The sequence below is a fragment of the Euwallacea fornicatus genome, chromosome 32 (assembly GCF_040115645.1).
Source record: "Euwallacea fornicatus isolate EFF26 chromosome 32, ASM4011564v1, whole genome shotgun sequence".
In the NCBI taxonomy this organism is placed as follows: domain Eukaryota; kingdom Metazoa; phylum Arthropoda; class Insecta; order Coleoptera; family Curculionidae; genus Euwallacea; species Euwallacea fornicatus.
The window spans coordinates 542,383-569,851 of NC_089572.1; the positions used below are offsets into that span (position 1 = coordinate 542,383).

Genomic DNA, 27,469 nt, shown 5'->3' on the forward strand with positions numbered 1-27,469 from the left:
AAGCATTCTGCGGTATCGGTACAGAATGTGGCGTGAAAACCAAAGGTTTTTAGGACAAAAGGAGGTTTTTTAGAGGTACTCGACCGCTTACAATAGAAGGGTTGCGTTTTAACAGCCATTTCATTCTTTAGCTCGTAGCATTTTATTATTATCTTTTAATTGCCACCATCGAACCTTCATGGCCGTTAGAACATTAAATATTCGTTTATGATTGTTGCGTTAGGAATGGTGAGCTTGTAATTGCAGTTCAGCGTGACTTTCGTCATAGGTTCGATATTAATCCAAATGATCGTGTTCCCATGCGTGACAATCTTACCTGTTAACGACCTACGTAAAGGGGGTGCAATAATGAAAAAAAAGCCTCCAGGCCATCAATGTACTGAGCGCACTCCAAAAAACATTGAAAGGGTGAGACAAGTGATACAGAAAAGCCCACTTCACTCTGCCCCGACACATGGCATATAGAATCTTTTCTCCATGATTAGAAAATGCTATGTTTTCGAATATGCTGTTGCAACAAAGAACAAATTATGTATGAAAAACTAATGGTTTTATGGTTATTTCAAAAACACTCGATTCCCATGACGCGCTCTGTACAAGCTGCATCACGAAATAGCATTGAATTGAAGTTATGCTTATTCTTATGGAATGGAAGATTTTTTTTTATATTTTGTGATTCATCCTCGGATTCTGAACACATTTTATGTAGCATATTCTATGGTCAACTCTAGCAGTACAGCAGCGATTGCTCAAAATGTGCAAATGCGACAAATCTGATGATCTAGAAAGACATTGCAAACGTCATTAACAAGGGTGATAATGACTTATCCTTTGTTTTGTTCAGTCAATAAAGTAATCAACTTGCTGTATTTAATGCACAAAATGAATATTTCAGAACGGAATCATATAGCTTTGCTTATGATGAGAGGTTTTTTTTGTGAAAGGCAGAGATAGTTTATTGAAATAACAAGGGTCTCCAATGCTATTTTACCTAATAGAGAATCAATGGCGAAATTTACACTTTTAAGAACCATTCGTAGATTCAAAGAAATGGAAAGTTGCAGTGATAAAGTTCCTCCTAGCAGACTAATAGCGACAACCAGTAATGAAAATACTTTAAAAACTTTGCTGCAGTTTGTTGAAGATCTTCAATTATCATTAAGAAAAGCTGCTGCTCAAAGTGATATTCGGTTTAATTCCATCAGAACTATGTTAGAGACAAACCATTCTCACCCATATAAAGTCACTTTCCTTCAAGAACTATCAGTTGAAGATTTTGATGGCAGAATAGAATAGAATTTTGTGATGCGATAACACGTAAATGGGAGGAAAATAACGATTACTTTAGCTCCATTATCTTTTCTGTTGAGGCAACTTTTATACTAAATGAAGTTACTAATCGGCATTACTGTTGTTACTAGGCAATAGGAAATCCCCATTGCATGCGAGAAATGCCCACAACATCTTCAAAAAATCAATGCATGGGCCGGAATTGTCGGAAGACCATTAGTAGAACTTTTCTTAATTGAACGGAATTTGACATCAGAGATATATCTCCAGAACCAAATTGTATCAGTAATGGTCAACCTAGTGATGCCACTTTTGCAGTATAGGTGATTCCGGCAAGACGGTGATCTTCTCATTTTGCACAACAGATACGAGCTTACCAGAGTACTCCAAAAACACTCGCCCATTTTGAGCATTTAATTAAATAAAAATAAGTTGTTTTTTTTTTTTTATTTTGGGTTAGACATGTGAGCCTACGTGGATGATGAATTCCCTAACAGACAGGTCGTGGCGGTGTAATAGAATGGCCCCTTAGATCACGGGATTTAACGCCGCTTGATTATTTTTATGAGGCCACATAAAAAATATGACGTGTACCATGAAACTGATGGATTTATATGAGTTGAGAAGAAGAATTCCTCGCCAACATCGTGTCATTACTGCTAAAATACTGGAACATACTATTGAGAAATTGCATTACAATTTAGTGCTTGGTCAAGCAGGTCAGGGTGCACATTATCAACACTTGGTTCGATAAAAATACGTTCATTTACTTAAGAACAATTTTCTTTTTTCCTACAATAGCTGTTGATCCGCTAGAATTGAGTATAGGACAACGAGAAATTTATTCAGAATGCGATTCGAAGTTTGCAATTCCTTTAAAAAAATCATAACTTCAATTAACTGCTACTTTGTAACGCACCTTGTATATTTCTGAATATTACAAAATGGAATAATTTTTAAACTCCTCCGATTGTTATGTAAGGAATTTTTTAATAAATTTTATATTTTTCGCGATGTTTCAGGGTTGCCATACTTTGCGCACACAATGTATACTAAAAAGGGTATTGGAAATTGAGAATATTGAATGTGAGACAAACATCAGGATAATCATAATTTATCGCGATTTTGGATTTTAACAGTAATATCGTGAGACCATTGTATGTTTTAGGTTAATGCCTTATCTCGGTGCTAAAGTTTGATGGAGATTCAGAACTGGATTCTACCAGTATAATCTTTTTTAGTCAAATTTAAAAAGTAACCACTATATATCATTCCCTTGATAACTATAAAGCGATATTAAGGAAAAATGTGAAATTTCCTGCCGAGTATCGTGCGTCGCTGAATTAGTGCCCTGAAGTTTCTTTTCGACCAAGAATTTTTTAGAAAATTTCGTGCTCTCAAATAAATTTCTGAAAATTATACAGGCACTAACGGCATTATAGTGATTAACTAATCAAAAACTCAGAGAGTTTGAAACCCAATCAAACGGTAAAAATAATCATTACGATTGTTAAAGATTTTGCTAAAATTTAGCTCTTAAGTATGACTTTTTAAGCGAGTTGATATGAATCACAGAATCTAAACACATATTCTTCATATGCTGCTTTTAGGTACTTTCGAAGGATTTAGATGTAGCTTGTGGCTTATTTATGGAAACTTTTGTGAATGTTTTAAGTTCACTCACTGTAGCTCACGCTACAAATAGGTATTATCAATACCTAACTGTACGAATTTCGATCTAGTCGATGGCAAGGCTCTGGTTCTGACTAGTTTACTGGCTCTATGATACTGAAGAAATTTTACTGAAATGGGGTAGCTAGATTGGTGAGAAAAAAAGTAGGAAATATCGATCGTCGAGTATATGAACAGTTTCCGTGAAGGATACTTATCCGGACGATTTTCCTGCATAAATCCCCGCATGAGTCTATTAAAACAGTATTTAGGCGCAGTCTTACTTAGAACTAACTTAAACTATCTCAAGTGAGTCTTAAATGCGGTTTATTCGACGAAGTGGCTCTCTGCGCTATTGTTCCCAGACTGACCTAGGCCATGAGTTTTGCAATATTTTTGCATAATTCCAGCGAATGCGTGATACTAGAATCGAACAAAACCTAGTAAAATTAGAAGAAGCAATGTATCTAACTCTTCCTTATTCAATATCTTTTCCTATAACTTCTCATATTCATTTTTATTCCACCTTGTTCCGCATATTATTCATCTTTTTTGCAGGTACCAAGAGAGATATTTGTGCAAGCATGCATTCATCGCACCAACCTAAACACACTGTTATACGTACAGTAGTGGTCAAAATTATAGCAACTTTTTAAAATTTCATTTAATTTAGACTTAACGGCCTAAATTCAAAATAGGTTTTGAAAATATGATTCTACAATGACTGTTGATGATAGAAGTATATAACAATAAAACAATAATAATTTGTATACAAAATTAAAAAAATATATTCATTTCGACCTGGACAAAAATATAGCAACTTTTCCATAATAATTACAAAGAGCAATAAAACTTCAACAAATTACAAAAGAATTGTTCAATAATTAATATTTTGCATAATGCCCTCGCTGCTGAATAACTTCTGCACATCTTCGTGGCATTGAATTTATTAAATTGTTGATGTAATTGCTATCAGCACCCTTCCAGGCTTCTTGAAGTGCCTGAAATGAATCCTGTAAATTGGAATATGTATTATTCCCAATTTTATTATCCACATATTCCCACAAATTTTCTATGGGATCGAGATCGGGAGATCGCGACGGCCAAGCAAAAACTTCTATCCTTTCCTCTCTAAACCGTTCTGAAACAAGTTTCAATTTCTGTTTGGGGGCATTATCTATCTTGTTGGAAAATGCTTCTTAGTGGCATTATTTCTTCAAGATAAGGTTGTAAATGATTCTTGAGGATATCTCGGTACATGAACCGATCCATGCGATCTTATATTTTGTGAAGCGGACCCATACCAAAACCAGAGAAACAACCCCAAACCATAATCGAACCTCCTCCATGTTTTACGGTTAGTAAAACAAACTTTTTTTACAACCTCGCCCCTTTAGGTCGTCTAACGTATGATGGGCCATCGCTTTTGAATAAGTTAAATTTGGACTCATCGCTGAAAACTACCAATTTCCACTGTTCAGACGTCCAGTGTTGGTAATTCTGCACAAACTGAAGTCGAGCTTTCACGTTCTTCTTAGACAGCAATGGTTTTTTCGCTGGTCGCCTACCAAATAATCAATTTTCCATTAATCTTCTTATGGTCTTGGAACTGATATGAGCTAGGCCCGTTTCCTCTAAATGTGATTTTACATGAGTGGATGATAGAAATGGATTTTTTTGACACATTCGAATTATCCGTTTATCAGTTCTTTTTGTAGTTTTCCTTGTGCGTCCTGAATTTTTTGCAGCTACTTCACTTCCTGTTTGTATGAATTTGTAAATAATTCGAGATACAATTGACTTGCGCACACCCAAACTCTTTACAATTTCGCTTTGCCGTTCGCCACTTTTATACCGCTCAATGATAATTTTCCTGATCTCTAATGAGATTGTTTTACCTCGACCCATAATGAAAATCGTCGATTTAATTTAGAATATAAAACGTGTTTAAACACACAAGTCTGTTAACCAAGTGAAATTTTAAAATTACAAGAGTTGCTATATTTTTGTCCGGCATTGAAAAAATATGTTTTGATAGTTTCTTATAGGAGTTGTTGATATATCATTTGGATGCTTTTTCAACATCAACTGTTGTGGAAGATAAATAATATTAAAACGTATATTGGGTTTAGCCGAATAGATACATTTTATTTGAAATTTTTAAAAGTTGCTATAATTATGACCACTACTCTATATTGAAAATATGTACGTCACGTCTCATATTTTTTCTGACTTTTTCACTGATTTAAGTGAATATCTATTAGCTTCAATTTCTCTCCTCACATCTGCATTCTTTTGCAAAACACATCATTTTCCCTGGGCATAAAACTCAAAAATCTCAATTTTTTTTTTCTTACGTGAACTTTCAAACTTGCCTCCTTAAAAGCATAGTGAAATCTTAACAATATACTCTTTTCCGCAGCTTTCAACTTCCAATGAAGTGTCATTGTCTTGGAAATTATTCCCATTGGGAGGGAGATTTCTCCTGCAGACATGGAAACAAATTGTGACTTTTTTCACTGCTCTTACACTTTTGGTTAACTTTTCCCTACTGCTCCCTGTCTTGCGCGAATATAAATTGATTTATTACGATCATTCCTCTGAACATGTGCCCACACATAAATCAATGCCTTACAAATTCAATTATTCCTAATAATTTCCAATATTTGCGCATGAAAAAACATCACTACTCCCAATCACCGAAGAGATTTTGAGATACTAGCAACTACTCGCTACATAGTGAAAGTGTCAATAGGGAAAATACCAATTTTCCACGATTATCAATGAAGTGAAAGCATGAGGCAGAGTGTACTCCGACTACTTGTTGTTATATAAAAATGCGTTTTTTCCCGACTACAGTTTGTAGCGTTTTTATTAAAATGTTATTTTCGTATGCTTTCGAATTGGTACGCATCACCACCAGCATCATAGTACTTAAGTACGCGGTATAACTTTTTATTACACTGGGTGTTCCTTTAACGGAGCGCGCCAGCTGCAGCTCTAAAATATTGAAAATAAAGCTTTGAAATAAGAAATAGTATAAGAAAAGTGATCAAGAGAAAATGCTAGAAATATTTTTTAATTCTAACTTTGCATATTTCATACAGTGAACGAAAAAATATATCGAATAACTAAATAAAATGCAATGAAAAAGTGTACTGAAAATGTCACAGCTTTATTCGTGGGAAGTTTCTGCACAATTTTTGTATATAAAATTTTTGTATACATTTGGGAGGTTTCTGTGGAGGACGCTGCGAATGTTCTCAGATAAAAACTTAAATATCTTGGGAGCGGATAATAGAATTTAAAGAAGTGGTAGCTCGTTGGAAAGAGCCTTTTTTGCTCTATTAAAGGATGTGTCAGACAATTCATTTTAGTTAATGAGAGTACCCTTGGAGGCAGCTTTTTTTATGATGTCTTGAATTTTTGTAAATTTCTTGCAAATTTCAATGAAACCAAATGCGTTCGGCCTTTTAGTTAAAGCATAAACTTTTTCTTATTTCATTCAAATTTCAGCTCGATATCTCTATTTATTTAGAAAATATACAGGTTGTTATCCAAAATCTGTGGTATTTGGCCTTCGCGGCGCCCACGATCTGTTAACGACTTGCAGTTCTCAAATAAACTTTGAAGTTACCGAAAAAATATATTAATGTTTTTGTCTAAATTTCAAGTTGATCACATATAGAGGTGCATTCATTTGAATCAAAATAATTACGTTTATAGTTTTTTGTTTGTTCTTTTTGTCTTTTACATCGTTAATTCACTATCGACATGTTGTGAGTACATTTTGAACATATAAAAGATGAGACCATATCATTGAAGATATATGCGATGAGCTTTGTTATTATTTTTTTAATGATATTCCAAATGTTCCAACTGACTCACGCGTCGTTATGAACGCACATACCCAAACGCTCAGTGGTTGACGAAACAGCAAATTCTATCTCTGCCAAGAGATGCTTCACGTGCACTCTTTTGGTCTTCGGACCATGTCTTCCTTTGTTTCTAGTTTATTGACATAAACCAGCTGCTTTCCCTCTTAAATAAAAATTTAAACAGGTTAAGTGAGGAAGCATTTGAAAACAAATTAACGTTGACAAAACAAATAATTTGCATTATTTAATATAGTACTTAGATGGTTACGAGAACATACTGCTTCTCCGTATCCGCCGATTGGGAAATGTTATATCCAAGAATTGCCCAAAATTTTGAAAAAAATAGATTGGACAACCATCTTGTTGGAAAAACTTATTTCGCTGAACTTCCAGTGGCACTTCTTCTAGTAATAGGGGTGGAGAATTGTGAAGAACGTCTAGATAACTGGCTCCATTTAGCGAATTATCGAAAATCGTTAAGAACCTTAAATTATTGTTTTTTTTTGTTTTTATTATTCGTACTTGTTGGAGAAATTCCGACATAAAGATCGCTCTCTCGCAATACTCTAACATCTGGGCAATAAATAACAATAGATGGAAAATAGAACCCAACCCTCGACATACCATTAGATGCCAAACCATGGGTATCGCGCTAATTACCATTCATCTGGTTTACTTCCATCCTGATTTATGAATTGCGAATTGTAAAATAGATAAAGGGCCGCAGTAAATTAGGATGGAATGTCTCGCAAGAACCACGCAAATGGCCCAAGAATCAGAAAGTTTTAACGATAAGGCAATGGTATGAAAGCATCAAGGTTGTGAGTTTCCCACGAAATCGTGAAAAAGAACCAGACTCGGGACCTGCTCTTTTCGGGAAAGAGCACCACCCCTCTTGGAGCAAAAGCAGAACCGTTCCTCATCTCGTCGAGTTAACATCAACTTCTCTCCTCTCTCGATTTCACAAATTAGAATAAATCACTCTACCAACTCTATCTTGTTGCAATAGAAATCTATAACACGGGCATAATTGTTAACAGTTTAATCGCTAATCAACCCTGTATTCCAACTAGTCTATGATTAAATTTAGTGTTATTCGTGTAACAGAGTTTCTGTACCCTCTCGAACATTTCGACCCCCATTATTCATAACCATAGCCCGTCTGGTCCTTCGACTCTAGTACAAAACCCCGCCAGCGTATTTGGATTTCTCTGTGGGTGCCTAGTGAGGCAGTCACTACTGTTAGGCAGGAACTCAGGAAGCCCGTGGCCTAAACAGTACTTTTATTCCTTAAGTTACGCCCATGTACTTCGATGCTTGTTCTAAGAATGCCATCTGGATGCCAGACCACGATACCCATCAGGCCACAACCAAGGGTGCTTTATGGCTGGAAAATATGCTACTAGTCAAAAGAAGCTTTCTCGGATGGGACTATTGCCACGACCTGCAGTTCGGTGGGCCTGCGCAGTATTTCCAGATAAGCGACTCGTATAGGTATTCGCCAGATGGCCGCGATTTATAGCATCCGGTTCGGCCATAGCTCGTAAAAACTCTTGGTGGTGGTGGTGGTGCGCTCCTGGTTGGAATTCCTCGGGTATAGTACTTAAGGGATAATCGAAGTAATTTTGCTCTCTATTTTCTTCTCTCATCTTGGAGCGGTGTTTGTGTCGATAATTTGATCAAAATCATAGTTCGTAACCCGCCCCACTAAGCAATCCCCTCTTCCTACTTAGACCAACAAACTCTGTCATTATTGAAATGAGTGAAATTAAATACGGTCCATTTTCACAAACCAAATTGTCGTTTTCGTGATTTCATTTGTCGAAGGAACCCCCTTAACAAAGATAAAAGGGACAATAATGTGTGCATCCGAAATACAGCATCATACATTGACATGTCATCTATCCTGGTTCTGTATTTCTTCTAACCAACGAAGAATGGTAATAAGACCAGCAATGTGTATTGTGTAAATTTACTTGTTCGTTATTATGATACATGACTTTATGTGTTCATGATATATAGATTTAAAAACTTTGAACTTGCCGCTATCATGTTGAGCATCCAATGACAATGATCCAACCGTCGGTCAAAGTCTTGAAAATTTAACGCTTGGTGGCATAGCATATGATATCGGTGCAGCCTCAGCTCAAAGTATAAATAAAGAATGTATATGAGTTTCATTACATAACTGATGATATTACCTGTGACCTTTCATAATTGTTATACTGGCATGAGTATTAATTTCGATATACGCTAATATATTTATACCGTGTTCGTCATTTCTGCTTCTGCAATATCGACGTTATATGGAAGGATGAATCGTACCGGTGGTTCGCCGAGGATGTGCCAAGTGTATAAAAGCAGGTTTGTTATAATGGTGGCTATGGGGATACCGCATCGCAATTTGAAAATATGGTCGCATTTTCCATACATTCGAAATATACTGTTGCGAGTCCAAAATTCAAGACTTCATAAAAAAGCGCCCTCTAAAGGTACTTTATTAAATAACATGGATTGTCTGACAAATCCTTAAATGGTGTAAAAAAGGTTTTTTCTAAAGCGCCTCCATTTCTTTAAATCCTGTAATCCGGTCCCAAGATATATATGTTTTAATCTGAGAACATTCGCAGCGTCCTCTACAGAAAACTTATAGTATATAAAAAAAATTATATACAAAAATTATGCAGAAATTTTTCACGAATAAATCTGTGATATTTTCAGTACAACTGTTCATCGCAGTTTCTTCTGTTATGGTATTTGACGCATTTCCCTGCACTATATGAGATACGCCACCTAGCGGTAGATTTATGATTTAAAAAATATTTCCAGCATTTCCTCTTGATAATCATTCTAACACCATTTTTTCCCAAAATTGCATCTCCAGTAGTTTTAGAGATATCACCGCCGTCCTCTGTTAACAGGATTCCCGGTACTTGCGTGCATAAATACTTTCCCGCACATAATTGAGCGTACAAACAACAGTTAAGTTGACACTTTAACAAACACGTACTGGCAAAAGAGATTTATTTACCAGGTGATAGTTAACAGCAGTATAGCGCAATAAATCTACATATTTTGGGAAACTCTGGATAATGCAGTAAGTGGATTACTCATTGAGTACTTAATATAGGTAAATAAGTAATAAATAATATAATATATGTAAGTACGTTAAAATAAATTGATTACGTAATTTATTCTTAAAATCAATTTTATAATTTATGGCTCAGTTATCAAATATTTGAGAAATCTCTGAGACGACGAAAATTGCCTTTGAGTACAAATACAGAAAATATATCTCACATCTCGCTGGTATTCTCTTCCTGAACCTAACATGTATTCTACAATTGCCATTCTATATCTACACACAATAAACAAATATTGCTGAATAATGTATTTGTTAGTTTAAATACCACATGCAAAATTAAGTTGAGTCCTATCGAAATAAAAGCTCATTATTAATGTAACGATCAATTCCCAAATGGATAGCGCTCTTATTTCGCCCGTAAACTCTTTGAAAGCTCCAGATAATACTTTTATGGTGTTTTATTGGCGTCCAAAGCAGGACGAGGAGATTATTAAAAGGACTTTTAAACCTCCGGCGATCGAACCTCACAAACGAAAAACAATCTGAATTTTAAATGAGGGTTTATACGAGCGACGAAGTGTTAAATTGAGCATTAAGCGACTTCTTCTTGTACGTGGAAAAAAAATGTGTTAAATGCGCAGATATACCTGAGGAAAAATTTGAGACAGTGAAATAAACGAGTTATTGAATTTATAATTTCAGTCCACCTGACTTAAATATTAAAAATATCAAATGGATGAACACGGTTGTACGCCACTGTGTAACTAACGCCCCAGGGAATAAGGGAGCAAGTAACCTTTTTGAAATGGAAGCTTTTCATTAATATAAAATAAGCTGTGTATATACAATGGAAACATGGAAACTAATGATGATTACACATTGAACGACATAGCTTTCCAGCAAAATGGGCAAACCGATAAATTGAGAAGCCACTGATCGATATTTTCAGAGCGAAACCTATCAGAGTGATAAGTTTGATTGAATGAATTTTACTAGTTCGGTCTGTTGAACATATTTACATAGTCGGTAATAAAAACGAAAACATTCTTGATTGGAAACACTTACAAACTACCGTAAAACTCAACGGAAATTAGGTGCATAAGAAAATTTATTATTTGCAACAATCTCGCTATTCTCTAGGTAGCTGTATTTACCCAGAAATTTAATATCTGAGTGCCTACTTCATCATTCCAATTTCTCAACTAAAAAATAAATAAAATAACATACACACCAGGCGTAATCAATCAATTGCTTAGCTGCTTCTCTTCAGTTTAAGTGCAATCGATCACCGGCATCGGCCAGACAAATGTCTTTAAAAGCTCTTTTTCCAACCAGAAAAAAAGAAAAATATCCTTACATTGGTATTCAGCCTCAAATCCCTTGTTATACCTGACTTTCAATCAAATTGCTGCCCTTTTACTGAAATATGATTTGTCTTTTTGGGAGTTTGATATGGGAATCTTTCTTATTTTGGACGTGTATCGGCCCAAAATTCGGTTATAAATTTACAACTCGGGAGTTTCATGGGGAAATTTAGTACGAAATTCTGTTTTCTGGACAGTTTTAGTAATCAAATTTGAAATGTTTCACATGCAAATTTTACGTCATTATTGAGTTTTTAAGTTTTTAGGAATGCTTGATCAATATACAGGGTGTTTAAAAAAAATGACAAAAATATAAGTCAGTTATTTATGAACGGATTTTGATGAACTAAGAACCAACTAAAATCGTATTTTTCAGGGTAATAAGCAACATAAAAGTTGACTTTTTCAAGTCAACTTTTTCTGCTTCAGGTGTCGACTTCAAAATTTCAAATAGGACTCCACATTTTTTTACATTTTTTGATAGAAAATGTCTTTCCGAATTTAATTACGTGTGATAAGTTAACGTTAAAACAATTTTCAACTGAAGAAAATAGCAAAATTTGAATAATATGAATTACCTAGCCATTTGTACCCTAAATTTGGACATTATGGGTTATGTAACCGTCTGCATCGTAATGGGGCTATCTACGTTATCCTGTGGTCATCTGCATTTCATTACATCTCATCTTATTGTGTTATCTTATACAAAGACGGCTAGCGCTGTGGGCAAGTGATGCCTCTGTGATATCCAGCGAGAAGAGATCGCACAAAGCTGCCTTAACTATGGGAACCACATCATTCTTTCTCATAATTCTCTGTGGACAGTTTTGCTGCAAAAGCGATTATTGTAAATTAGTTCTGTAAAAATATTTTTCTGAATCTGATGTATAACAAGTTAATGGTACCACAATGTTGAATTGAAAACAAAGAAAAATTTTATTCCTTTCAGTACTAATACATTGACTTGAATGTTGCACCTAAGACCTTTCTTCCGCATTTAACAACGTATTTGTAGAAATTACCACTTGGTAATTGTTGCCAATAACAACAGTAATAACTACTATCATTACATTAAAAAACTAATTTACAATCACCACATTTGCAGCATAACTGTTAAAGCCTTGGTGAACCATGTCTTAATGTCTTCACCGATCGAGTTAAAACCCCAAGTCGCGCCCCTGCACATCTTACATTTGTTGCCTCCCAGATGTCGCGATCCGTTAGATTCACTAGAAATGGTTTATGGTTCAAATTCCTCGTTCTTCGTGCTTTTGCTAAGAGCTAAATTGCGAGGCACTCAAGTCATACATGTGCATCGGAGGTGATTCTTGGATACCGGAATTCCTCACCATTACCTTTGGCGGTGGTCGTAATTGGGGGTGCCATCACGTCCCGTTCGGGATGAAGGCAATATTCGGGTCGCGGGATAATCTGCCCATTGGCAGTTGGCGAAATGGGCATTCTTCGGCTGAAATGTGCTCCGACTAAGGCTACGCCTATGTCTGCTGACCATCAGTTTCCAGCACTTAAGGGCTGGGAGAAGCTGGGAAGCATCATTATTGTCACTACTGTCACTCTCATCAGTTGTAGGCGAATCGATACATCGCCAATCCTCAATCATAGCTCATACTCTTCATCGGAATCGCGATCATCCAATCCTGTACTTCTTCAACTAAGTTTTAATAATATTTGTGTGCTACAAGTCAGTTAATAAACCGCGTTAATGTTTAAAGGGTTGTCCTCATTCCACGACTTTCGGGAGATCCCACGTGTTTACCTTGCTAAATTCAGGACTAACGGTAATTGCTCATAAGCCCTCATATTGGTGGACTTGGCCAATTCCCACCTGTTCTATGTTATATGCGTGGGTTGTCAACTTTTATCTAGTTTATGAGACTTGAGGGCTGTATGGACGCCACCGCGAAGGAACTGTAGGCAGATTTTGCACATGACCCCAGGGCGTGAGAAATCTTTGTTACATTGGCCAGGCCTCACGAAAATCATCAATTCTAGATGATGATTGCAAAAACCCTTTAAGGTTTTGTATTTCCATCATTTTGTATAAAACAGACACACCGGACCGTGGGAATCGGTCTACGACAGTTCTGATCGGCGAGTACGTAGGCGAAGGGAGGCTAAAAATTACGAACTTGGTCGCTACCACCGTCGAAACCAAAAAGTCTCAAGAATTTTCCAGTCAGTTTTTTTTCCAAATTCTTTTTTCGACCACACGCAAATAACCTCACTCCATTTTTTTTGTTATATTCTTCAGTTTTACAAGCCAGTGCGGTTCTGAGCAATATCCAGTTATCAACATAAAGTGTATATGTTAACCGAATTACAAGACCTTTGTTTTTTGAACCTTCGCTTCAGGTTATAAACGGGTAGTTGTATTCCGAAGCAAAACACTAAGTAAGTATCTAATCCGTTCTGGACTCTCGTAAACACAAGTACAACATCGGTACTTCGAACCGACAAGTATTACAAGTAATGCTCGCGTGTAAGCGCTCTCGTACAATAATCGCAGGTGGTATCTCCAATTTCCAAGGAAGGAACTCCTGCATATCGCTCAACGATGACTGTTCACTGAAAATTATAGGGAAAAACGATGTGGTTCCATCGATTAAGGACGATTTTATCTTGTCTCTTCTTGCTGGGTTTCACGTAGGCGCTAGTTGTCCATAGCACCAGGCGTCTTTGCATAAAATAATATATATATAAACAATCTTTATTTCCTCAGAAATAGGCTATCGACCTGTTAGGTCTTGCTGCCTGTGATACAATGGTAATCTTTTGATGACTAAATACTATCACATTACATCTGGAAGTGCTCCCAAAGGGTGCTCCAAGGGAAAAGAAGGCGGGATTGTCTTGTCTGTCTCGTTAAGCAAAGTGGGCTCAGTATAGTTGAGTTGTTGGTGTTCTTTTTCCATCTGTTCTGTAGTTGTAGTAGTCTTTCTGTTATTCTTATCATGTTTGTGCGTTCATACAGTAGTTGGTTAGGTGGGTTGTGTAACGGGTTTTCGGGGTGTCTTAGTTTTGTGATTAGTCTTAGTGCAATCTGTTCTGTAGTCTGTATGTGTTTGCTTGTTTTTTCTGTTGCATTTGCCCTCAGTACGTGCCCGTAGGCCAATAGTGGTCTGCATATGGTTTTGTATATTTTTATGGCGTTTTCCATACTAATCCCTTTGTCTTTGTATGTCAGTGTTCGGAAGTGTTTTGCCCTTTTATGATTTCTAGTCGAATATTTCGTACGTGTTTCGTAAATTTTAGTTTATTGTCTATTGTTATTCCCAAATACTTCACGACGTTCCTTGGTTTAGTCGTGTGTCCGCCTGTCATTATTGTTGGTGAGCTGTCTTTGATGTGGTGATTTGAAAGTAGAAGTTGATTTTTCGTGTCGTTTAGCGTTAGCCTCCATTTGTAAAACCATGTCATGGTTCTGTTCGTTAACGTCTGAAGCTTTTCCACGGCTTTCTTAGTAGTTTTGTCGTGTGCAATCAGCGCTGTGTCGTCCGCGTATTGCAAAATGTATGATGTTTTGTCTATATATTCCTTGTCCTGTAGATCATAGTTGTATATGTCGTGGCAGTATACATTGTAGAGCAGTGGTGAGAGCGGCGAACCCTGTGGTAGCCCCTGTTCCGGGGTGAAGGGGAAGAAGAGGGCAGTGTCAATTCGTACCTGAAGTTGTCGGTTTTCTAGCAGATTTTTGATTAAGTAGATTAGGTCATAAAATAATAAAAAATAAGATGAAATGCAATAAAATACAGATGACCGCAAGATAAGGCAGAGAGCCCCATGATAATACAGATGATTACATAGTTCATAATGTCCAAATTTAAGATACAGACGACACAAAATTCATATTGTTTAATTTTTCGATTTTTTTCAGTTCAAACTAATTTTAACGTTAACGTGGCACACATCATTAGATTTAGAAAAATGCTTTGTATAAATAAATATTAAAAAATTTGGGGTTCTACTTAAAATTCTGAAGATGAGGCCTACAACAACAGAATTTGAGTTAAGGAAAAATCGATTTTCGCGTTACTTATTAGCCTGACAAATGTCATTTTATTTCATTTTTAATTCATAAGAATCCGTTCGTGAATCACCGAGTTGCAGCTTGACCAATTTTTTTTAAGCACTATGTATGTCTGAAGTGAACCGACATTTTAATAATACGATTTGTGCAAACTGTCGACATAGCAACGATGACCCATGTGAAATTTCAAACTGAATATTTTATGATATATCATCGCTTCGACACGTCAATTCTCGGATGTTCGGTTATTGCGCCAGCTGCCGAAAATACTCAGATTAAATGCTAATTATTAATCGCATTTGATTGCTTTAGACTTTAAATATATGTATATCAAAGGTCCGTGTTGAAATCTGGACAGCGCCACGAAAGGTTTCGAATATTTTCCAGGAAATCCTAATTAAGATCTATTAGTTTCGCTAAAATCTATTAGAAGGCGATTAAAAGGAGTTACTATTTTATTAATAATAAGAATGCAAAATCCGTCACATCTGTTAAATTTCAATATTTTGTTTAAAAGCAAATTGGGGTAGCGCAAATGCAGATGTCGCTTTAACAATTCCAAATAAAATCAATTCAGTTTACACGATCCAGATTGCATGGTCAGATTTTGTTATACTGGTATCCGGGAAAGTAATTATTATCATTTGCGCTGCATGTTTATTTTAATGTGACATGTAAAATACCAACAACCTATGTTGTTACACATATGTAGTGAGTGCTAGTTATAAATGAGAAACTGCATATATGTATCTAAAAATTTATTTTAGTTTAGTTAAAATTAATACGGTTAAAATTCTCACATGCAAATTAGGTAGAAGTCGAATATAAACAATGAAAAGGAGGGTACTAATTTTAATGGTAGACAGGATCGTTTTCATTCGAGCGAATTATTTGTTAGGAGAGATTATCTCAATTTCACATAACATAAAAGGTGGTATGGAATTACGGTGATTTATTCGATTTAAACACAATATCCTTATGGAAAAATATCCAATCCTCTTCACTCGAATCAATTATTTTGGTGTCGCAAAAATAATGCATGAGGAAGGATTTACCTCGATTTCACACAACATGAGAGGTGATGTGAAATTAAGGCGACTTATTCGTTGTAGACTCGGTATCCTTATGGAAAAATCCCGAAAACCTTTCACTCAACCGAATCATGAAGATACTAGGTCTACCGGTATGAAATGAGTACTATTTTGTGAAAATAAAACACCAATTTTAACAAGGAAAGAAAAAAAAATTATTCAAAATATTTTACCATTTCTTTCTACACATTTTGACCACCTTTCTGGCAATTTATGGATACCACGCCAATAGAAATGTGCCTCTTAGGCATCAAACCAATTAGACACCCAATTTTCTACTTCTTCGTAGGAATCAAAATGCTGCTCAGCCAATGCGTGTCCCATCGATGAAAACAAATAATAGTCCGAAGGAGCCAAGTCTGGTAAATATGGCGGATGGGGTAGCAACTCCCAGCCAAGTGTTTTCATGGTATCCTGAACAGGCGTTGCTTTGTGTGCAGGTGCGTTGTCATAGAGCTAAATTACCTTCCCGTGTCTTCTGGCCCATTATGATCGTTTTTAGATCAATGCATTGTTTAAATTAATCAATTGTTGTCGGTAGCGAACAGTATTAACGGTTTCACCAGGTTTTAAAAGCTCGTGGTGCAACAACACTTTTCTGATCCCACCAAACACGCAGCATTGCCTTCTTGCCGAATCGATCAGGTTTTGCAGTTGATGTTGATGGTTGTCCCGAATCAATCCATGATCTTTTCCGTTTAGGATTTCGAAAATAAATCTATTTTTCATCTCAAGTAACAATTCGATGCAAAACTGATTTTCTTTCGTACCTTTGAACCAAAATTTCATAGGTGTTTTTTCGGTTCTCCATTATTTTAATTCAATTCATGCGGCACCCATTTTCCACACTTTTGGATCTTTCCCATAGCTTTTAAACGATCAGAAATTGTTCGTTGTGCAACATTTAACATTTCTGCCATTTGCTTTTGACTTAAAGTGTCATCTTCATCCAATATTGATTGCAGTTCGGCGTCTTCAAACTTTTTTGGTGGTCTGCCACGTTCTTCATTTTGCACATCAAAATTGTTATTTCTGAATCGTCGAAACCATCTTCTGCATGTTGTTTCTGATAAAGCACAATCACCATATGCCTCGACAAGCATTCGATGCGACTCTGCAGCACTTTTCTTCAATTGAAAGCGAAAAATTAAAGCTTTTCGCAAATCATCATTTTGTGAACAATAAAATTCGACATTTTTGGCACAATGAAATAATATATTGTTATTTGTTCAAGGACTTGATTTGTACTAAATATGTTTGTCAGTTTGCATACCAACCAAGCAAACAAAAAAAAAGGTTTGTTTACAACAAATGCCCTATATCGCGACATTTATATCCTGACGCTCACTTCATGCCGGTATACCTGGTAGTCCCGAAACTATCCGATCTGACATATAGATAGCGACTTTTTTCTTAAAAATTTGCATATACTGCAAAGACCCAGCCTTAGAAAGTTTGTTCAAACTTGAGAATGCTACGTTCATATGTGTTTGTTCTGGGACTGTTTTTTTGTAAGCGCTTTTAGAGATTCGCGAACGTGGAAAAAATCGGCCATCAAATCGTGATTCAATACTTTTATTTGAAAGGTCATGGATTCCATCTAACATCAAAGCGAAGCTAGAGTCTACTGTGGAAGAAATTGGTTCTTCGTCAACAAGTGTAAAATATTGGGTGGGAGAATTTAAGCGCGGTCGTACGAGCTGCCAGACGAACTCCGCGGCCCAATGACACTCCAGACCTGACCACTCCAGATATTGCGGTGAAAATCCATAAATCTGTATTGAAAAACCGTCGGTTGAAATTGAGTGAGTTAGCGGACATGATAGGCATTTGAAAATGTACTGTACATCGCAAGTTGACTAAACAATGGAATATGAGGAAGGTTTGTGCAAGATGAGTACCGCAAATACTTACCATTGAAAAAAAAAGCGCCGTGAGGATGTTCCAAGGGAATGTTTGACAAAGTTTCGCAGCAATAAAAGCGAGTTTTTGTGTCAATTCATAACCATGGATGAAACATCGGTCCATCATTTGTCACCTGAGACGAAACAGCAGTTTTGACTTGGAAACAAAGAGAATAATCGGTTTGAAAGAAGGCCAAAACCGTTTCATCTGCAGGAAAGGTGATGGTGACAATTTTTTGGGATGCATGTCGAATAAGTTTTATTGACCGTTTTGCTAAAAGCAAAGCAATGAACAGAAAATATTATAAAAATTTATAGCAGAGTTCGATCGAAGAAACGAGGAAAAAACAACCGTATTTGGCGAAAAAATAATGTCTTGTTTCATCAAGATAACGCACCACTCCACACGTCCGTTATCGCGATAATCAAAATTAATCAGCTTAGTTTCGAAACTTTTCCTCGCTCACCCATTCTCCAGATTTAGTCCCCTCAGATTATTTCCTATTTAAAAACTTGAAAAGATGACTCGGTCGAAAAAGGCTTGCTAATAGTGAAGACGTGGAGTTCCATATTGATGAATATTTTGAAACATTCGAAGCTTCTTACTAAAATTAGTGCATACAAGCCGCAGAACATCGCTAGAAAAAGCATTCCAATCCCAAAGGAGACTATGATGAGAAATAATGTACCATTTTCCAATTTTGTTTCTGTAAGTAATAGGTCGGGTACCTCTGGGACCATTCTCGCATTTGTGAGGAGGTATTAACCTTGATTTCACACACGAAATAACTTTTTGTCAACTCGCATTCCTGAAAGCTTAAGCAAATCTCTATTGTCAGATTTGAAATAAGTATGAGTTAACCCAAACGAAAGGGGCGTTCGCCCCCCACGGAACGACCATGTATCTATTTGCCTACCACCACTTGATGTGACACAATCACACCCCCCAGCAAGGAAGCTTCAACTTAAAATTCTGTGATCGGATTTTAACACAACGTAAAGCCGAAATAAATATGCAGCAGAAACAACCATTACTTGTGACGTCTGCTATAGAACTAAATCTGAGATCACAATTGGGCCGATGTAAATTTCATTCTCTGCATAATGGAATTGCTTTTGAATAGTAATGGAGATTTTCTTTTATGTTCCGGATATCTACATAGAGTAGATTGTTATCCTGGTACATAGACGTGCGTACAATTTAAGTCACTCAAAAATTCAAAAGTATTACCTGGCAAACACAAGACAAAGTACAAAAAGCACTGGAGTACAACAATACACAATGCGTTACAAAAACAACATAAAGCGGACAAACACAGACACAAACACCAAATGACTACACATTGAGCATTAAAGATTGTTCAAATTTCAATTGCTAGGAGTGTTATCCTTATCTTTTGTTGTGACTTATTGCATATGAAGATTTTCAACATATTTTCTGTGGACGTGCGCCAAGCTGACTTGAATAGACCGTTACTTTAGTAATGCCAACGGTTAATGGAAAAAATAACTCTCGCGCAGAATCGTATTTGTCAAAGTTGAATTAATTATTTGCCGAATTTGTCTTTCTGTAATATTTTGAAATTTGGAACACGTTGTGTATAAAATGGAGATGTTTGGCGTCGCAAGGAAAAAGTGCAAAATGCCTAATTTAACACAAAAGTTTGAATGAATAGTATCAATACCCAAAAGGGTCCATTTTCGAACTAGAAAATTAACGACGCACGCAAACAGAAAAAAAAAGGTCAAAAATTGGTGAAACAGAGATTACTGGGGGAATTTACTCTCACTCCGATATGATTATTAAAAGTGTTCGATATTATTTTATCGTCAAGCGGCATAATATACCGAGCTACAGATAAGAACTGTGTTATGACCTATCGATCTGCAGGATTATTAAGTCGGGAAATATTTTAAGCGGGGAATAAAATTCTAAAGGCTTTTTTTCAATCTCTGTAAAAGAAGTAATTAGGTTTCGGAAACGTGGGATCAGACTTTTAATTTCTTTTCAATCATGGAAATTGCTTCCTTGTTTCCATTTTCGATTGGAATTATATCGTGCCGTTGGCCTAGCGCTACTAACTGCAGTCTTCAGAGACAGCCTCCATGGAAAGCAAATTTTTATTTTTCCCATTACACTCTGTAATCGGATTTTTTTGTTGTTTGCAGTGCGAGGGAAATAAGTTGGAACTAGCCTGAGTTAACCCTATATCACTTTAGGCAAGTACGCGCTGAGATCCAGGAATGAAACGTGGGCAAAATCAACTGCAAGAGAGTTTCGCATTTCTCCTTTAGCACGGGCTAAATATACAGAGAATCGTTTGCAAAAAAAAATCCAAGGCAGATAGATTAATTTCAAACAGTCAATTTAGAAACGATTGAATTCATGATCTTACCGATCCTCATAACACTCGAGAGTTCGCAGTAGAAACCATAGAGATTTAGCTATGTAAATTTAAACACAATACGTAGCATATTCTGTTAAGACATGAGTAATCGACAAATCCGTCGATGGCCAATTGGTTTTCATGTATAATTAATTAGCACATGGTCAGGGTCAGCTTAGAGCCTTAATCAACCATCCTTCAAGTAAACGCAGATAACATCAGCCGTTTCTTAAATTCATGACTGTTTGTGTTCAGATCTAGTCAAGACCATAATTTCACGTCCTTTTTTTAATTTTGTTAACTTGGGAAAATTTCTGATTATGTTTTTCTCTTGTGCTTAGTTTAAGTTTAGAGCGTGAATCGCTCTTTAAAGGAGTCAGTAGCATCTTAAACTCAGGCATTTAAATACGCCTTTAGCCTCGAATATACCATAAAGGCGCTCTCGTAATTTCTCGAAATTGTGGTACCACAAAATCAACGAATCTTAGTTAAAATAGCGATGATTGTTGATCAATTTTACATGAAACAGTGTCTCTGACACTACGAACTTAGAGTGGTCCGCACTTGACATCCAGTCTAACATAATTTGGACTCCCATTTTGTGGACGCCTCATTTGGACCACAGCAAGGATCAAACGATTAAATTTTATGAAATAACTAAATAAAATAAAAAAACTAAATTTGTGTGAGGCCCAAGCCGCGCCACACAAATTCAGTCCTCAACCTCAATTTAAATACATCGGAAAAATCTTAAAGTTATTTTTATAAATGGATTGAAGATCTTCTACAATTAATTAGAAAATAAAGTTATGCATTTATAGATGCAGAAAGTGTTTGACATACAACAAAACTGAGCTTTTGTTGATAAAATTATATTTATTTATTCATAAGTTGTAAATACAGGGTGATTCTTAACCTAAACCCGTGCACTTGGGAAGTTAGAGCCGAGGACAAGTATGATGATCATTAGTGGAAAAAAATGTAGCAAAACATTTTTAATTTCGAAGAAACTAATTTATTTCAAATAAAAATAAAATAACCTGAATTTCATAAAATAGAAATACATTTAATTTGACACAATAATTATTCGAACTTATTGCCGTAATTTTCAATACATTAAGCTCGCTGAAGCCATGAGCCCCCACACGCTTGGCCCAAACCAGAGTGTTAGGCGAATTGCCTCAGTACCAGCATGTACGCGACTGGGCAACTCTTGTACCGTGGTAACGTCCATAACATACACCATGGTTCTTATATGACCCAAAAATAAAAGTCAAGTGGCTTCAGGTCTGGCGATCGAGGAGGCCACCCAATTGAACCACCTCGGCCTATCGATCTTTCGGGAAACACATGATCCAAATGCTTTCGCATTTGTCGCGTAAAATGTGATGGAGCACCATCGGCAAGAAATCACATATGTTGTCTAACGTTGAAATACACTTCGTCAGGGTGTTCCGGTAAATTATTGTGCGAAAATTGTAAATAAGAAGCACTAGTTAAATAATATGCTAGCATGAAAGGTCCAATAAGTACTCCGTTCGCAAAACCAGCCCACACATTTACTGAAAATCGTTGTTGAAAGTGTGTTCGCCGAGTAACATGTGGATTATTCAATACTCAATAATGCGTGTTGTGGGAATTGTGAATACCGTGAAAACCAAAACTAAAACGTACATGGTAAAGTTTGGGTTTAACTGATGCCGATGTAACAAGGACTGACAAAAGTTCACTCGAAACGGAACATGCCATGGAAGTAAGGCCGGTACTCACTGCACATAAAATGGACAGAATAAGTAGTACTTTAACGTGCGCCAAACTGAGGATTGTGATATGCCTAATTAGGCTGTAATTGTCCTAATGCCGTTGCCAAACTTCTCGTCGACATTCAAAATCACCTCCTCGAGATTTACAGTTTCTTGAGGCCTAATGGCTCCCCCATGTTGCCAAGGCCTTGACCACAAATCGCTAGTTTGTCTACCCCGCTGAACTATACGTAAAAAGGCTTCACGTCTTCTCGAATGGTATCTTTGGGGGCACCTTTGAGCATAAAAATCTGCTGCAGCCAATGACTTTTGATGCAATTCTCCCCAAGCTAGTGTCATGTCTATAAGTTCTTCGTTTGAGAAATTATGCTTCACACTTTTATTTTAATCACTGTGTAGATTAACTCGAATACCACCACAATTGAAAATAAATACTGCTGGAAATACCAAACATATCGTCCTGTGTTGTTTACTTCATAGTTTGTATAAACAAAAAAATTCCACAATCCTGATGAATTTATTACGTTTCAACTCAACTGTCTATTGAAAATTACAGAAATAACTTCCAATAGATACTATGATAAATCAAATGCATTTTCAATTTGACGAAATTCAGGTTCTTTTATTTTTATTTGAAATACATTGGCATCTCCGAGACTTAAAATGTGTTATTACATTTCTCTTCACTAAAAATCATTACTTGTCCTCAGCTATAATTTCCCAAGTTTATGCGTATAGATTAAGAATCACCCTGTATAATTAAAAATGTCCTTTATCTTAAAGTGCGACGTCCACGGTCATTTGTTGCAGCCTTAATTCTGTCGTCGAGACTCAAAATGATATTGTTGATTTCTGCTTGTGCTATCCTTCGTCATTCTTCTGACAGCAGCTCTCGAAAACGAAGGGCACCGTGAATGTTGGCCCTATCTGGCAAAGCTCCTCTTCGAAGCACGACCCAGACCTACTCAATTGCATTCAGATCTGGAAATTTTGCTGGCCATGATAATGCGACGATTCCTTCGTTGGTCAATCAGTCTGTCACAATACCACGACATGTGAATAAACTGTCGGGGTCTAATGCGCGTGGGGCTTTCACTACTCGACTTGAGGTTATTTACAGAGTTTAGAGTATTTATTGACTTTATGGACATATATTACGAACTACACAATAAACTTATATATAGTTGTATACAATGCTTTTGTTCCCCGAGTAGAGGCAAAGAAGTGTCGCAGATGTAAGAGGGTGCGTTGTTGCGCAACCCTGCCTTTTATACCTCTCCCGGCCGAACCTTCTGGAACGTCCCGCCGGAAGTTCTGGAGACCGTTTTCCCGCCGGCTGTTTGAATCGACTCTGTTGCTCTGGTGCACGTCAAACTGTCATAGTCTGACAGTTGACAGCTGGCACCGCCACAGAACGTTATCGTGCATGAGGAGAAAGTTTTGGATAACAGCGCCAGCAAATGGCCACACTGTAAAGTCAACAATGGTGTCGACGTACTGCCGGACTGTTAGGAATCGATTTGGAAAAACGAGATGGGTTCTGCCGTCAATCATTTTTCCGATCTACGTGATTATTGTACCACCTCCATATGAATAGGCTTTCTGGATATGTTGAAACTGTTCAACATTTCCAGACCGTCTGCATACTCTTATTCGATGAGAATCTGGGCGAAATCCAAATCGAAATTCGTCAGCGAGTAATACTGTAACCGAATCGATTCCGTTCCAATTTCGATAATCTTAAAACAATTCTAATCTCGCAGCGCGATTATCTGGATTTCTTAGCAACCTTCGACTATGAAGATTAGCCTCATGTAGACGATTTCTCACAGCACCTCCGCCTATATCTGTAACTGATTCAAGATCCGTAATTGTAGGTTGCCTTCTAGCTGTGAAAAATAGAAATTTATCTGCAGTTAAAATGCCTTCACGTCCAAAGGATTCTTTGGTCGGAGTTTCAGCTGTCTCAAACCAGCTTGAAGAAGACTTACCGCTCGATTCATCTCATCCATAGTTAAATCTTCTCGTTCTCTGGTAAACACAATATTTTCAAAGCAGCTGCGAAATACCAGTTGGTATCGAAGGAATGAAATTGAATTAACCTGATAACATAGCAGAATATAAAATTCTAACTTTTCCATATCCGTAAGAAAATTGTTTATTTCCTTTTAGATTTTTTCAATCAATTGAAATATGTATACAGAGTGAGGATTTGCACCAATATATTACATTATGAACTACCATTGAAATTTACCTCTTATCTATTTTATGATTTTGTAAAAATATTCTTAGACTTTTGCGATGTATGAGTGAACACTTGGTCCTTCCAATCGAACCTCACATATTCAGAACATCGCATGGTATACCGATATTTCATATTTCATGCAATAAATATTTTTTGCCAATTGCTATTGGTCGGAAATGGACATCTTTCCATTTTTATTGTGGAAATAGCTTACGTACAGGCGATTTGTATGTATCAAACGATTTGTGTCGAAAATATGAATGATCCGGAAGTACGTGGGAATATGACTCTCGGAAAATACGGCAAAGTCGTCTTTCGTCTGCTGTTCTTGAGCTTTGTCCTGAGCTGTCTTGCTTCCTGTGCAGTTAAATCTACTTCAAATCGCCTTTCCGTATTTCCCCCTCGTCGTCCAAATTCTATTCTTGTTCCTGATAGAGCACCCGATTGTCTTTCCTCTGGGGACCTTTTCCTAAACGCCATCTTGTATGCTCTTTACCATCTCTATTTGCTTTCCTCCGATCTTCTCAAACCCCTCCACTCCAAAATCGGTTCTCTAATTTGAAGCAGAATCTGAAATATCAATAGAGTCTTCTGAAATATTAATGGGAAAAACTGAAAAATTGGAAAGACCTGAAATATCAGTGGAGATATTTGATTAGTTCACGTTAGTTGAAATTAGTTTCGATTAATTTAGGTATGAGGTATGAAAGGAAACGGGTGCTGGTACTGGCAGCGTCGCCGGCCTTGCTGTACGCGACGTCGGTACGGTACGAGGAACTGGACAGCAAAAGATACAGAGCCATCCTGAAGCGGGCGAATAGACTGTTCGCGATCAAAATGGCCTATGCCTACCAGACAGTCCTGGGTAAGGCGGTGCCAGTGGCGATGCAAGATACCGCCGATAAGACTGCGAGTGGAACAAAGAAGGATAATTCAGAAGAGAGACAAGGAAGGCAAGAATGAGGCGAGAGAGTGGTGGATCAGTAAGTGGAAGCGACAGTGGGCGAGATATCAGGGGTGGCCCAATGTATTCGTCCCGAGCACAAGGCAATGTGTGGAGTGTGAGTGGACGAGGGCAGAGTAGACGTTCGCGCAGGTATCTCTGAACACGGCGTGTTCGGGAAGTACCTGCGCAGAATTAGCCTGGAATAAAACGACTGCCGCTGGCTCTGCGAGGTCGGGGCCATGAACACTCCGGAGCACACTTTGTGAGATCGTACGAACTGGGAGGACGTACGCACGGAGACCAGGGTCAAAGGTCTGAACCTACACCGAAATGCGATTGGCAGAGGGCTGATTGTGAGCAAAGAGAAACAGTTGAGAGCTTAAAAAAAGGGTTAAAGATGAAGAGAAAAGAAAGGTATTTGAGTGTATTGCGGGTAAGATTATGAGGGCGAAGGTTGAGCGAGACCGTGCTAGAAAGAACACATGCAGCATTTGTTGCCGGACTGCCCCGACGGAATGCCGAAAGAGGACTAGCGTGGCAAGGAGAAGAAAAAGGGTGATTTTAGTGGGTAGGTGGATGAAGACTCAATTCCCACGCTACCCGGTTGATACCATCGAGCTAACAAAAACCTCCCACCGGATATTTTTGGAAGATTTCCGTCTCCTAGGGCCGTAAAAGAGGTTAATTCAGGTAAGTTTGCGGCCCCAAGGACCGGCCAGGTTATTTGTGACTTTAGTTATAAGTCTGGAGGTACGCGGGAGCACTCCTCTGTATTAGGGTTTGACCATGCAAAGTTCTAAGTTCAGTATGCTCTAACGAATTTCACGAGTCCTCAATGACCCAACCGAAAGACAAAATCGATCAAATAACTCTCTACTGCCTTCTTCAAAAGCATAAGTCTTCTTCACTGATTGTCGCTAAGATAAATTGTAGAAATGAAAGTAAATTTATTTTCATATCACAACGCAGCACGTATACTCAGCAACGGAAGTTCATCAACAAAACAATTTAACCTTTTAATTTCAACTCACTGTTTAGATTTGCTTCAATTTACATAGGTAACGCAAGTAAACCGCATAGTCCACAAATTACATTAAGACGATGTGACATTTCATTACGGGATCCTAAATCACCGATATTGAACACTAATGTTCTCGGCTAATTGATATAATTAGTTGGACACAATCGGGGCACACTGTTTAGGTGATGTACAATAATAAGATATCAGATTATTGTACTAACTTGCCGGCATAATGTATACATGGAATGCTTGTAGACATCCACCCAAGACTGCTTTGTGTTTAATGCTCTAATCGGATATCGATGTTTGATAAGCTGCCCTCCATTGAGAAATCTACAATTGAGATTTTGAAGGATATTTTGCAAGTTACTCATACGTAGGTTTAATTTAAAAAAATACGACTTCGCCTCATTGCGATTCAGAATGTTAGCGACAAGGGAACGATCAGGTTGAACCATGTAAACCAACTTCAATTTATCATTGTTGTGGCAAGAAATCAGAGAATTAATTTTTTTATGTGGAAAATGGAACGTTCTCTCCTTGCGCGTGAATTGTGAATTGGTTCAATTTCATTCTGTTTTTTTTTATGATGAAATGAATAGAGTCTGCTGATGAGTCAAGAATAATTGTTAAAAAAAAGCAACATTTTCTTGGAAATATCAAATTCATCATCCTATATTTATTCACTGTTAGAGCATTGCAGAAAGAGAATAAATCAAATACATGGGCATCATACTCATAAAAATTGTGTATATAGCGAAACGTTGAATGCATTT

The 27,469-nt window shown here is 37.1% G+C and overlaps 1 protein-coding gene and 1 pseudogene across 1 annotated transcript in view; both read right to left on the reverse strand.

Moving 5' to 3' along the window:
* Nucleotides 1-5,946, reverse strand: part of LOC136348356 (histone-lysine N-methyltransferase SETMAR-like) — a 185,331-nt pseudogene extending 179,385 nt beyond the window's left edge.
* The window catches only part of bru1 (bruno 1), a 301,441-nt gene extending 281,800 nt beyond the window's left edge, over nucleotides 1-19,641 (reverse strand). Inside the window, exon 1 of the mRNA XM_066299120.1 lies at nucleotides 19,563-19,641. The gene's annotated coding sequence lies outside the window, so the exon portion shown is untranslated. The remainder of the gene's footprint in view (nucleotides 1-19,562) is intronic.
* Between the last annotated feature and the right edge of the window lie 7,828 nt (nucleotides 19,642-27,469).